Raw genomic sequence first — 13,256 nt, 5'->3', positions numbered from 1 at the left:
CCCCCCCACGGTCACATTCCTGGACTCCTCTGTATCAAAAGACGCAAGACAATGAGGATAGTGGATGTACGCACTTGATCCAGACGCATGAGCAGAGGCCGCAGTCTCCGCCGGGGGCTTTGTGTCAAACGAATACTAGTAGCCAGACAAGATTACATGAAACTTTTTTTTCTTTTTATAATCCCACATGGGCCCAAAACGCGGCTCAAAAAAAGACACACTTGATAAGTGAAAACCCCCAAATGGTCGCACAACAGTGAGGATGCTGAGTGTGTGGAGGCGCATTTGGTGCGTAATTACGGGAGTTAATTAAGAAACTGGCCATCAGATTTGACGCTGTATGATGGTGGATGCCAATATTATGATAATTCTGTTTGATTTAGTCATGAATATGAAATCAAAACCAAAAGAAATTCAACATTTCGATTATTAGTTTCCATAAGAGCATCCGTGCTTATTCACGACCACGTCTGCTTTTCATCTCTCAGAGGGTGGAGACAAAAAAACCTGCATCGTGTCATAAAGGGGAGGGTCTTGGTGGCAGTATATGTTTTTAGAGCAGGCATGTTTCAAGTTCATATTGCATCTGACGGCGAGGGAATGGCGAGTGCGAGGGGGACGGCGCGGAAAGGAGGGGGAGAGACGAGGGGGGGAGAGAGAGGCGAGATCCACCTCCGCGGGAAATAATGGGGACGATAATAAAAAAACAGGGGGGGGGGGAACCCGTCCGGGGGAAGCTGAATGGATGGAGCCAGAGAGACGTCACGGCGCACAGCCGCAGCCATGAAGACGGAGCGGTCCAGCCTCCGGCGGCTCAGTCGGTCTCCATCTCCCGAGCTGCTCGCTTCTCGCGGACGCTGCAGCGACTCGCAGACAACGGTGTGAGTATACGAGGTATAAGCCTGTTATTTCTTCTTCAATGGGAATGGGGGGGTGCGAAGGCAAGGTGCCGAATATGGGCTAAATAAACGGAAGAAAAACTGCACACATAACGGAGCGGGATGCGTGTATGTGGCAACCAGCGGGCGAATATGGGCGATGAGTGTTTGAGCAGCAGCTCGAAATGTTCTTATTTCAGCATCTTTTTTATTCCCGCCTTGATGCTCTGATGAGCGTAAAGCTGGAGGTGATGTTTCATTCAGAGTGGCAGCTGTTGGCAGAGCATACGAGGAGGAAACACACAATATGCACGTTTTGTCTGCTATTTAACGTTCTATTCAAACTGCATGAAAAGGCTTTAAAGACAGATTATTTCTAGTTCATTCATTCTCTCGTGGAGGGGTGGCCGGACGGAGCCCGGGCCCCAGCGAAAGGTCACAGATGAGCCAAACAAACCCGCTCGTCTGGTTAGATGATGAAACGCATCAGTGAGAGAGCAACTTATAATTATCAGACGTGGTTTTGGCTCCGCTTTGAGGGAGAACGGCCTCAATGACGCATTGTTGCACGGGCTTTCGTGTGCGCCATCCACGGGGAGCCACAGAGGCCAAAAGGCAGCCCTGATATCAGTCCTCACACACCTCCAGGCACCCAGCAGGGTCACTTCTGCGGCTCGGCTCTGCTCCCAAAAAACACCCACCCGATACGACACGATCAGGGTCTGGGGACCAAGATAGAAACCCCCGTTTTGTGTGTCCAAATTATGCCCTTGCAGGACTCTGCTCAGATATGGAGGATTATCAGCAGACAGGCCGGCAATGCATGCGTAATAAAACAAAGTGGTGGTGTTCACACCCAGAGCTGGGCGGATCCACAAGGCCAAGTATCCAGTCCACACGTGTGCACCGAGTACGGAGCCTGTGCCGAGAACACGTGTGCGCCCCTCGGGACACACCGGGTGGAGAGTAAACCGGGTCCGTGGAGCTTTTTTGGGGGGAGGAGGGTTGAAGCAACAAAAAACAGAAACTAGGATTATGCAACGTTTCACATGATGAACATGAGAGTAATATTGTGCACGCACGCAGAGGGTCAATGCGAGAGGAGAGGAGAGGGGGGGGTAGAAAATGAAAAGAGCGGTTGCAAAATCAAAATCATGTTTTTATTACCTTTCAAAATTAAAATAAACAATTTAATGTTTTAATTTATTGAACTAGTTGCACCACACAGACGGAGCCAAAGCTTTTTGTGCCATTGCAGTGTGTTTAAAGAGGGATCATCACTGATCACTGCTGTATGTTGTGCGTTTTTATTATTGTGACAATCCTCAACTCTAGGAAAATAAATCTTGTGCAGTTTTATAAAATCAGCAACTTGAGGTCTGCACCCTTTTTACGCCTATCGCCACTGACTTTAAAGAAAGAAAAAACAAACACTTTCCCTTGCTGATTGTCTCTACTGTTCAAAAGAAGGCTGCAGTATGTAAAAAAGGAGTAATTTGGCTCCTCCGCGCTGTGCAGACCATTTAAAGAATAAAACGATGGTCTCTTTTTTTCCAGGGATCCCTGGAGAGGCATTCAGCGGCCCGACAACACGTGGCTTACTGTATAGGTAATCAGCTCCCACCGTCACACATCACACACAGGCTTCCGTATAGTCACGTCGGATATTTTGGGAAGTTTGAGGAAATAATACAATTTACATTTCAAGAAATAATAACTACATGATATATGATGGAGGTGCATAGTTGTTAAGCTAATACAGTTAAACATATGGTTCGGATCTTACGGCAGAAGAGTAATTATGTGTAAAAACATGAAGATTTAAAGACGTATCGTGAAAACAGCCACAGTTCAACACATCACAATGCCCAACATTATGCAATTATTTTATAAAATCCATACCATATCGGGGATGTTCAGTAGCTTCAGTATATTTACACAGGACGTGTGGAAAATGTATTACGTGATTTCGACAAATCGTAATTTTCAGCTAATTAGCTCCACACACTTCAGTGTGGCCGTGAACACTCAAAGTGTGTGTGTGTGTGTGTGTGCGTTTGTGTTCATCAGACTCACAGTGTGTCTGCACACATGCCTACACAGTCAAGTCACTGTTCTTCGTCCATTCTGGTTATTTCAAAAACACACTTATCCACCTTTAAATATCGCTTTGACGTGCGTAATATACTTTCTGTCGTGCGTAAAACTCACGCGTAATTGCTTTTCTTGCCTCAAAACGCAGCATTCAAGCTGATAATTCAACCTGTTTCATAAAATGGCGTGAGATTAAATGTTTTTTTTTTTTTTTTTTTACCACGTGGTTTTTATCAGAAGATAACCAACGCGACTTCATAATAGGATTTTTTTTTGCTAATGAGCTCTGTACCTTCGCTGTAATTATTTCCAATTAGAGGCACCGGATTTGTTGACGTCACGCACGTTTTGGCCAATAGCACAGCCTGATGATGGTTTGGAGAGAAAGAACTATGAGCTCGACTGATGCTTTGAATGTGTGTTTGGATTTTGTCTGAGCTGAGGTGAGTTGAAGAAAAGAGGCGGCTGTGTGTGTGACACCGCGAGGCTCTTTTGGTTTAAACTTTTGCAGATCAGAGACACTTTAAAATCTCCACATGCTTAATTTTCTGAAGTCACAGCGTGAATAATTCCTCGGGTGAAATGTATCGTGAAAAGCGAACACTGTGGGGTTATAAACCCAGAAGACGATTGTTGAAAGCAGTGTTAAATGAAGGGACTATTAATGATAATGGGGGGAATAAGTGCAATCTGCATGTAATTATCTTTCTCTTTATCCAGCTTGGAAATCGTGAAAATACATCTGATCTAAAAAAACAAAAAACGAGTCATAAAGCTCACAGCAACAGTCTGCAGCGATTGGAAATGTTAATGTGAATATTGCATCATTCCCGTTTAAAATAATATTGTGATGAATTACTGATGAGTTTGAACACCAAAGTGATTGATGAGTTTTTTTAGCAAAAAGTAAATTAAAACACGTTTTTTAACGATTTTCAAATAAAACAAATATTGGATTTTTCAAAATGTTTCAAGTTATTAATGTACCTTAAAATACTATTAAAAATATTACTGAAACCATTATGTAAATAAGGCAATTAAGGTATTTTAATATTTAAAAAAAAAAAAAGAATTATTTGAACTACTATTCCACCTAACTGAGCTATTTATGAAGGAACCATTGAAGGAAGATTTTTTTTTAAATTCATGACTGCAGCTGCACAAATGTGTGAGTGTGTGTGTGTGTGTGTGCATTTGTAAGCCTGCTTTCTAAAATCGTCTGCAATTATGTATCTAAACGTGAAAAGTACATTAGCTACGTACGCGCGTGCGTGTGTGTGATCCAGTGCTATAGCATTCTGGGAGCTGAGGCATGTTTCTGCTCTCGAAGGGCCTCACTTTGTCCTTGTGGATTGAAACAAAGCACCTTGACGAAGATCGGTGTTAATGCGACAGCCTTCTGAACGGGCAACAAAACACCTTTCTTTTTAAAACACTACATAGATTCAGAGAGTAGAAGAAGAAAACCAGGTGCTTAGTGTAACCTGGAGGGAGAACAATGCCAGAGGGATTTGCTGTTTGCTAACGGGGATGTAGCCGTCTCTGCTAACGCCTGCATGTTGCCAGTCAAGTCTTGTAGTTTGATTGTTCAGATTTGTGATGGAGGGGCGAGAATATTCTGTGCCCCCCCCCCCCTCTCTCTCATTCTCCCTCAGTATCTCTCCATCTCTCCCCTCTGCTCTGTCAGTAGACCTTTACTTGGCGTTGGTGTTGGTGGGGGAGGAGCCTGCCACAACAGGGATCTGGGCACACAGAGCAGCTTTAATTAGAAGGGGGCCTTGTGCCATGTGCCACCACAGCGTGTGAGAGGAGTGTGTGCTGCAGCATTGTCTCTACCCGAACATGTGAGACAGAGCTTTGCCTGCGTTTTGCTTTATTTTTTCTGTATTTCTGTGGACACATGTGGGCGTGAAAGGATACGTCTATGACATGTGCTTCCCGCTCCTGTACGTCTGGGTGGGTGCGTGTTTGCATTACATCACTGTTTGTGTATATTGTAAGGTGTTTATATGCGTTTTAAACGCCTCTATCTTAACTTTGGTGCCAACCCTTGAGCGCAGGCCCGGCTTCTTTGGCATCAGATAATGTAAATGAAGACAAACCAGTTTCTTTTGTAGTCAAACAGCCGGGATCTTTTAATTTAAAAATGCATTTGGGCCGCGGCGGGGGGGCGGTGTTTGAAGCCATCACCCTCCTATGGAGCCAGTCAGCGGGTGAGGCGGACGCGCCATAGGGATGGGCGCCGGGCCGTAGAAGGGAGGGTTGGCGCCATAGCCGTTTTTTTTATTGGTGCCTCTCGCTAATTGTTTGACTTTGTGAGGTTTTTGATATAGAGGCCTTACTTGCGGACCAATCAAAGCTTTCTGTACACAAAGGGAGGCTTCCGATTGGCTGAGGCGGTTTGAGGCGGGGTGAGGGGCCACTTGGTGACGTCACAAAATGAAGGGGTCAGGACATTTAAGGGCCGCTGTAGGTTGAGTGAGGGGAAAAAAAAGCCCAGAGGCAGAAGAGTAACGTCTTTGTTCAGAGTTGGTGTCAACTGCTGTTTTCTTTTCGGGGATTTCTAGACTTTGCTGATTATTTACATTAATTCTAACACTCTACCAAGTTAGTCTGTGATCATTCAAATCATGTAAAATTAAAAGACATGTAATTATGTTTGTATCACCAACTTTCTTCTTTGCTTGCAGGTCAGAACTTCGGCCATGTCACTACGCCCGCGGCTTGAGAGGATGGGTAGCCTTAGGGGTTGGTTGTTATCTTTGGTTATCTAGCTGTATGAGTGATGTACATTCTTCATAAAGCTAGATAACCGAAAGTAACAAGAATCCCATTACACTCCTGAAAAGGCATCAAGACCCCAAAACGCGCTTCCCTCCAAAAAAAAGCACAAACTGCCACAAGAACTGCAAGACAATGAAGAAAATGGACAAAATTTAAAAGGAGTTGGGACCTGAATGCTGCAAAAGGTAGGTTGCTAGTTATGTGTGTGTGTGTGTGTGAGTGAGTGCATATAGGTCCACATGGCCTTTTAATAACTTCACTGTGAGACTGTCTGTTTTTGCCGTTTCGATCCATCGACATTTAGAAATGTAAGATTATGGTTGGGAGGCAGGTAGAAATAAATGGCACATTGCCGTACATATTGCGTACAGCTCCCTGCAGCCAGTGGCAGTGATCCATAGCAGTACGGTTGGTGCAACAGGATCACTTTTAATCTAATAAGCCCCATGATCCTTGTGTGTGGGGGGCTGCATGCAGGGGCTTAGCCATAGTATCACATGGCTGGGAGTGACGGGGCATCACTGAAAAGGACCCACACTGATTCACCAAAGCCGGTGGACTTTGACAAGTCGTTTAACAAGTCGCTGTTAGCTAATCAGTTTTTGCTAGCCAGTTTGGTCAATGCTTTATTCACATGAATTTCAGCTTTGCCGGGTTGCATCTTTGGCATTAAGAGAAGATGCAATATGAGAAGAATCGTGGGCCTTTTATATCACAGGAGCCACATACGGTGCTATGAATTATACATATGTTCCAACTTGGATGGGATTGTGTGAGTTAAGAATGCTCCCTCCGAGTTAATCCGGGCTCCCAACTCCCCGCCGGCACCTCAGCGAACAGACAAGAATTTGTTTGAGGCCAGTTTTGTTAAGTTATCCGTTGTTGATTTTTTTTTTCTCCTTCCCACCTACTCTTTTCTCCCTTTTGCATGAAAAGATGTTTGATTTGGGGTCCTGGCCGTTTTTTGATTTGACGTGACAGTTGGCTTCTTTGTGAATGGGCCGTGGCAAAGCCTCCATTGCGTGAGGTGCTACCATGTGGAAAAGGCCCCGATAGGATCTCACTGAATGCTGCTTGTGTGTGTGCTTGCAAGGCTCCAGAGGGGAGGGGGGTGGTCCAGGGGCAATCAAGCAGAAAGTGCCCCCGGTGACGAGATCCATGAGCGAGAAGAGAACAATCTCAGCCCTAAGGTTCTTTGCCGGAGCTCATGGTGAGGAGTAATTGGTCAATCAGATCTCCAACCTCAAGGCCTCTGATGGCTGATTGAAGGTGTGATTTCTTTCCTGCCCATCAAAGCTAGAGGGTCGCTCCTGCTGAGAGAGACCGTTAAGGATTGTCCCCAAGGTCTCAAGGCTTTGGAGCTACACGGCTAAGCGGTGAACTCCAATTGTAATACATATTCCACATGGCGGTTTGCTGTCTCAACATGGCTCGGCTAAAGCATCAACCCTGGAGTTTGGCTATATTCAGCTTGACATGGTACAAAGTCTAAGCAGTTGTGCAGGGCCAAAGTGAAATTCCCTAAAAGCTTGCGCGGCAACCTCACCTCGCGATGTCAATGTGTCTGCCTGTCTGCTGCATTGCAGGTGCTGAGTGTGACATTTGAGCTCTGGGCTCAGCTCAGTAAGAGAGAGGAACGAGGGCCTTGACGGGAAGTGACAGCTGGAGATGTCACCTTTTTGGATGGGGAAAGTAGTACCCGGTTCCCTTTCTACTGTGCTGCTGCTGACTTGTTTTTATTACAGTGTAGACTTTGTAGCATGCCGTGGCTTTGATCTGTTACTGTAAATGATAGATTGAGGATTGTGCCTGACTAATATCCGAACACATGCACGTCTGAGCCGGGTGCATTTACGAATTTAACAGGTGCACGTTTTGAGCAGTGTAAAGATAAGTTGCCTTCTTTTTTGCTGCCTTTTTTTGTGTGTCAGTTACAGTATTGTAGCTAAATGGGAACTGAAGTCTTGGACAGATTGTGTTTATACCCTAAGCAGTGCCCTGGGAGACACATGTCATGGTGCAAAATGCTTTGTACTGCCTCTGTGTGTGGCACAGTTATATCACGAGCACTTCCCACTGGGGACCCCAGAGCAGAGACTATCTTAGCTTTCTGCCTTCCCCGAAAATGGCATGGAGATCGGAGAGTTCCTAAAAGCCACCTCAGGGCCTTTGGTCTCTCTCTTTTTTTCTGTGTCCCATGGCGGAGTTGGAAATAGAAAGAGTGTGCGAAAGCAGGGAGGGGTGCAAAGAGGAGGCGGAGGAGGGAGGTGGGTTTGTCTTAGCAGCAGATTTAGACTCTAAGTGTCAAACAGAAAAACAGCCATTGTGGTCGAGTCCTACTCGCCTCCCCACCAGTAGACTTTACAGTCAATAGAGCTAGTCCACTTGTCACTGAGGGACAATGCGCCCCTTTGCCTCCCTTTCACCCCCGTCGGGTCCGAGCAGCCAGACAGTTTTCTGAATAAGACCCAGTGATTCTTGCCCCCTTTTCTTTCTCTGCCTCTCTTTTTACTCAACTGAACACACCAATGGGGTTTGGAAAATGGCTTCGCTGTTGGGCCGGAGCAGAAGGCCAAACCCGAAGGCCAGACCCTGTTATTTTTTCGGTATTCCCTTCCACCCCCCAAGTTGCAAAAGTCAATGGGCCTTGCCAGACAAAGGAGATTAAGTTTGGCAACGTAGCAGTAACAGGTGTACTTTGACTGTGCTCGGACCACACGGGGGTTTGACTGCTGTTGTCTGACCCATCGCTCTGTTTGCCTCCCTGTTGGTTTTCAGTTAGCGCGGAGATGAAGACGAAATTTGCTTTGTATTGTCAGATGTCGAGAACGCTTCAGACCTTGTCGATTTAGAAGTTTTAGTCAAGACCGTGTTTGGCCCAGCTGTCTAGCACTGGCCTCTCCATCATTTCTCACTGCTTTTGAAAACGTAGCTCAACTTCTGCAACATTTCTCCAGTAATTTGCCAAGTTTTTCCTCCAAAAGGGATCCTGCAGATATCTTTAGATCTTGAGCTGTGCTCACCCAAGGGAGCGAGTTAAGGGTAAACAATGTGGGCACACAGAGGAAGAAAGAAATATCAGAGGGAGTGCGGCATGGCACTGAGGCATGAATACATTTTCACATTTAGAACGGAGACAGTGATGTTTTAAGAGGGGAAATGTCTTTCAAAGAGAAACGAGTGAAGCCTTTTCTATCCATACCTTCAGTATTCCCAACCACGATAAATCGAGCCATTCAGCAGTATATAAACAGACACTCTCAGAGCCAGAGCAAAACAGTGCACGTATTTGTTTGCTTCAGTCGTTAATAAAGCTTTTACCGAGAGGCTCGGCCCTCAGAAAAAAGCCCATTCTGGTGAAATGACTTGGCAAAGCATCCGATGAAGGGTCTGTTCAGACTGAAGCTGCTCCCGCTGCCATTGTCTAGTTCTCTCTCACACACCTACGAGTCCAGAGTAAGCACACAATGTCATTGTTGCGTGAGCTGTTAATATCAGAGGCTTCACAATAGAGCCCATTCGCCATATTTGCATAAGGCACTTTTCCAACAAGGACCCGGAGAGGGCTTGAAAGCTGGCCCACTCCAGTGCCAGTAGCAAAAAAATGTCAAGTGCCAATTAGGAGAGGTTTGCCACCATTCAGCGGTACCCCACCCCTGTTAGTCCTTCTCCTCCCCGCTTCCCCACCCCAACTCTCTCACACTCCGAGTCACCCCTGTTTTTACCACCTTATTCCAATTTCAGACGTAGCCTTCCCCTACTGACACCCAGAGACAAAAGCTGGCTCCCTCCTCCGCTGGCTAATGGAGGATCCTTTCTGCCGGGGCTCAGAGTATTAGCAGAATCAGAGAGCGTGCTCTGTTCGCCGATTAGTCAGCTTTCTTTGTTGATTTCTTTCAATAGATAGGGTTCACGAACTATGCAGCTAAACCTGCGCGATGTAGACCTCCACCTGCTAGTGAATATTGAACCTGGCAAGCTGGCTACATTGTGCTGTACTTTGGTTTTAGGCTCCGCAGGTTTCCATGTGCAGGTGTGAGACGAGGGATGGATTTTGGAAAAGACAGATGCTGATTTCAAGCAATTAAAAATAACCCCTTTTCATCCGATATCCAAAGTGGTCGATCTGTGTTCGTGCTACTAGCATTTAGCCACCTAATGAGTAGCTTTAAGCTAGTCCTGCTTATTTCTTTACACTGATGCAGATACAAATACAGAGCATCCTATTGATGAGAATGGCTGCAGTGAGAGAGTATTTGAATTGAGAGCACGGGCTTCGAGTCAGCTGTTAAGAACTGCACAATAACACTACATCAGGATTTACCGTCACATTCATGTTAGCTTAACTGCCGAGCGTAAACAGTGCTGAACAGCTGTTTACAGTTCTACCAATGCTGAAAAAATGCTGCATTATTTCCAGCGATGTTTAACTGCGGATGCAAAGAACGAGGTGACAGGAACGTAGAGCATCATCGGTGTAGTTGAGTTTAAGTAGTGTGGTGTTTACATACAGGTATGCCTTTCGCTCTAAAAGGCAGACACCTCGCGTAAATTAAAGAAACCTGGTGAATGAAATTAAAAAAATTAAGTCGTAGACGCGATAAAAGGAGGTAATCGTGTTTGTCCGACTTGGCTAGCGTTGTTCTCCACAGAGCATTTACCTAACTTACCGCCTCCTGCCACTCAAAAGGATTTTTTCTCTTGTCCCCTTTTTCTCTTTCATTCTTTCATTCAATCTCTGTGTCGAGTTTTTTTTTTTTTTTCTTTCCCACCCTTGATTCTCAGATGGTTGGATCTGATTTGCATGCATTTGCATAATGAAAGTCATTTGCATGCTCAGGGGCAGACTGTACCATGAGAACAGACATGAAAAGGTGTTGGTGTGTGTGCGTGTGTGTGTGTGTGTGTGTGTGTGTGTGTATACATGCATTCACATGCATGCATAGTTTGCATTCATATGCCTCCATGAACTATACAAGTGCGTTTTCAGGATAGTCATCATTTTGCCTTCTTGCCCTCTGATTTTTTATTCCACGTTTTTCTGTGCAGGCTACCACCAACCACACCACTGAACGAAAGCTGGCAGAAAGGAGACTGAAAAACAGAGAAGAAGGAGGAGGAGGGGTTTCGGTTGATTCTGCCCTCCCTCTCTTTTCGCCCTCCTCTGCATCGCCTCTTCCCTCCTCCTCCTCCTCCTCCCTTCCTCCTCTGCTCCATCCTCAGCAGACTGCCCCCTTTTTCCTGTACAGCGAGACGCAGCCCCGCGCCACCATCTTAGAGCAACGCTGGCATGAAATGGAAGTGGAAAGACCAGTCAGTGCAGGTAACACACCAAAAACCCGCTGCGCCCGCCATGCCGCGTCTTTCCACCGGCGCCAACCCCGACACTCCATCCTCTCCTCCTCCTCACCTCCCTGTTCGCTCCCTTTCTCCAGCGGGCGATAGCCTCCGTTTTTAATCACCTCGGATGTGTTTGTTAATTGCACGATTCACAAGATGCGCTGATGGGTAGGGGGGGATGGTGGTGTGGGGGGAGAGTCGATGTGGGCGGGGCGTGTTTTGTATGTGTGTTCACATTAAATCACTCTGCTCAATGCCTCTCTCAGGAGGCTTTCAGTGGGCATCTGTCCTCCGAAGCGCCATGTTTTCTTTCGACGTTTGGGAATTCTCATGCCCATCCCCACACACGTGTGTGTGTGTGTGCCCTGACATGGCGGCGGCTGCCATTTTGGAGACACGATGCAAGTCGTGCCTTCTGGACAATAACAGAGGCAACAATTCATAACTCTGCAGAACACGCTAGGATTTGTGCGCTATATTTTGGCCACAGACGTAAAACAAAAGTGGTAGTTTTTAAATTATTATTTCTTTTTTTGCAGTCTGCTCGAACAGACTTCTGACTTTTAGATTCATTCTGAAAAACCTCTTCTGTTCTTCTTCAACTCCTTAAATTGATGTCAAGGTGGGCACATCTGTCGAGTGCAACGTGATGATATCCATGAACCACTCGCTTATCATGTTCTCATAGAGGGGCACCGCAGTAGATCAACACGAAACAGGCGAGAGAGACGGAGAGAAATAATAGGGAAGAGATGGAGAAGAAGTGGGACCTCGATAGGCAGAGTTTCAGCACTGGAAAGCCTCTCTTTGTGCGAGTGGCGAGCGTCGGAGGGCAGTCGGTGCTCAGACAAGTCGAGTATTGTTCTCCCCGAGCGAGCTCGTTATGGTGCGGTGTTATTCCAAACGGAGGAGCTACCAACTTTATGAAAACCGCTTAAACCAAAACACCAATTAGCATCGGCCGGGCCTGATTAGGTAAGGCAGCCGGTAAACAGTGCACGCCATTGTGCTCGCAACAGAGAGACCTCCTTTTGTTTGGTGTGGAGGTCAGAGAGACAATGCTAATGCTAACGTACAGAAGGGTGCCAGTCCGTAGGGCTAACAGAGGAACTGCAGACTTGGGTCAAGGTGGGAGAGGAAAGAGAGACTGTTGCTCAAACACACAAAAGCATCTCTTCATCGAAGGTCCAAGGAGACAAGCCAACTTTTTTTTTTCTTAAGTGTTTAACTCCACTGATTTCCAATATTGACACGGATGAAACTACAAGTGAGACCGCTTCTCTAATTAGGTCATGGCAAGCTTTCTGCATTTCTATTTTTGACGATGCCGCCTTAAAAAAGGCGACGCTTGGCTTTCCCCGAGAAGTGCTGTGGTAACTGTGTCAAACCCCCCCAAAAAAGCGCACTAATCACTGCCAGGCCTCCGCAAAACAGGTGGTGGATTGAGTGAAGGGGGCCGGGGTCGTTCTCAATTTACTGTGTAAATTATGCAGAGCCCAAAACAATGCAAACGGTAGACAGTGGAGTGGCTGGCGTTGGCTAATGAGATGATGAGAAGCCTGGGAGGGCCGGGGAGCCAGTGGAGGTGAGGGGGGGGGGGGGGGGCACGGCCGGCAGCTTGTGTCTGGATCTGTATGTTCGTGTGTGTGTGTGTGTGTGTGTGAGGGTCTAGAGCTCTGGCAGGGGAGCAGACACTGTCCCGTCTGCACAAACCCCATCGTCAGCACCCCTCCTTGCCCAGACTGAGTGCTGCAGAGGGAGGGGAGCAGGCAGCTGGGGCACCCTGCCCCCATTGCTCCAGCAAGAGCACCAGCCTTGGGAACCTCTGTGGCAGGGGTCCCCCCACCAACACTGGCACGTAGGGGCCCCCCAAAAGTCTGGCTGCCAAACCACCCTCCCAACACCACCTCCACCAACCCCTCCCACCCTAATGTGAGGCTGGGGGCCTGGGAAGGACTTCAAGTTCACGGCCAGACCTCCTATTGAGCTGACAGCCTGACTGTTTGCTCAATCCGGCTCCCCATTCAGAGCTGTGTAGGATGGGGGGGTGTAGAGAAAGGGCTTGTTGGGGGGCTAGATGGGACACCGTAGCACCGTGATAGCTATTCATTCAGCATGGGGGAGACAAGTAAAGAGCGAGGGGAGAGAGTGAAGAGGGAT

At 46.9% G+C, this 13,256-nt stretch overlaps 1 long non-coding RNA gene across 4 annotated transcripts in view; it reads left to right on the top strand.

Annotated features, from left to right (window-relative positions):
* Positions 1–581: 581 nt before the first annotated feature.
* Positions 582–13,256, top strand: part of LOC116394402 (uncharacterized) — a 15,382-nt gene continuing 2,707 nt past the window's right edge. The window contains exons 1-3 of one of the 4 annotated variants that reach the window (XR_004213458.1): positions 582–881; positions 2,436–5,941; positions 10,806–11,079. This is a non-coding gene — a long non-coding RNA (uncharacterized LOC116394402). The other 3 variants (XR_004213457.1, XR_004213459.1, XR_004213456.1) reach the window with 3 other exon arrangements.

Source organism: Anarrhichthys ocellatus, unplaced genomic scaffold (assembly GCF_004355925.1).
Source record: "Anarrhichthys ocellatus isolate YVR2014 unplaced genomic scaffold, GSC_Weel_1.0 scaffold39, whole genome shotgun sequence".
Taxonomy (NCBI): domain Eukaryota; kingdom Metazoa; phylum Chordata; class Actinopteri; order Perciformes; family Anarhichadidae; genus Anarrhichthys; species Anarrhichthys ocellatus.
The sequence above is the reverse complement of the archived record's forward strand: the minus strand, read 5'-3'. Positions and strand labels throughout refer to the sequence as shown.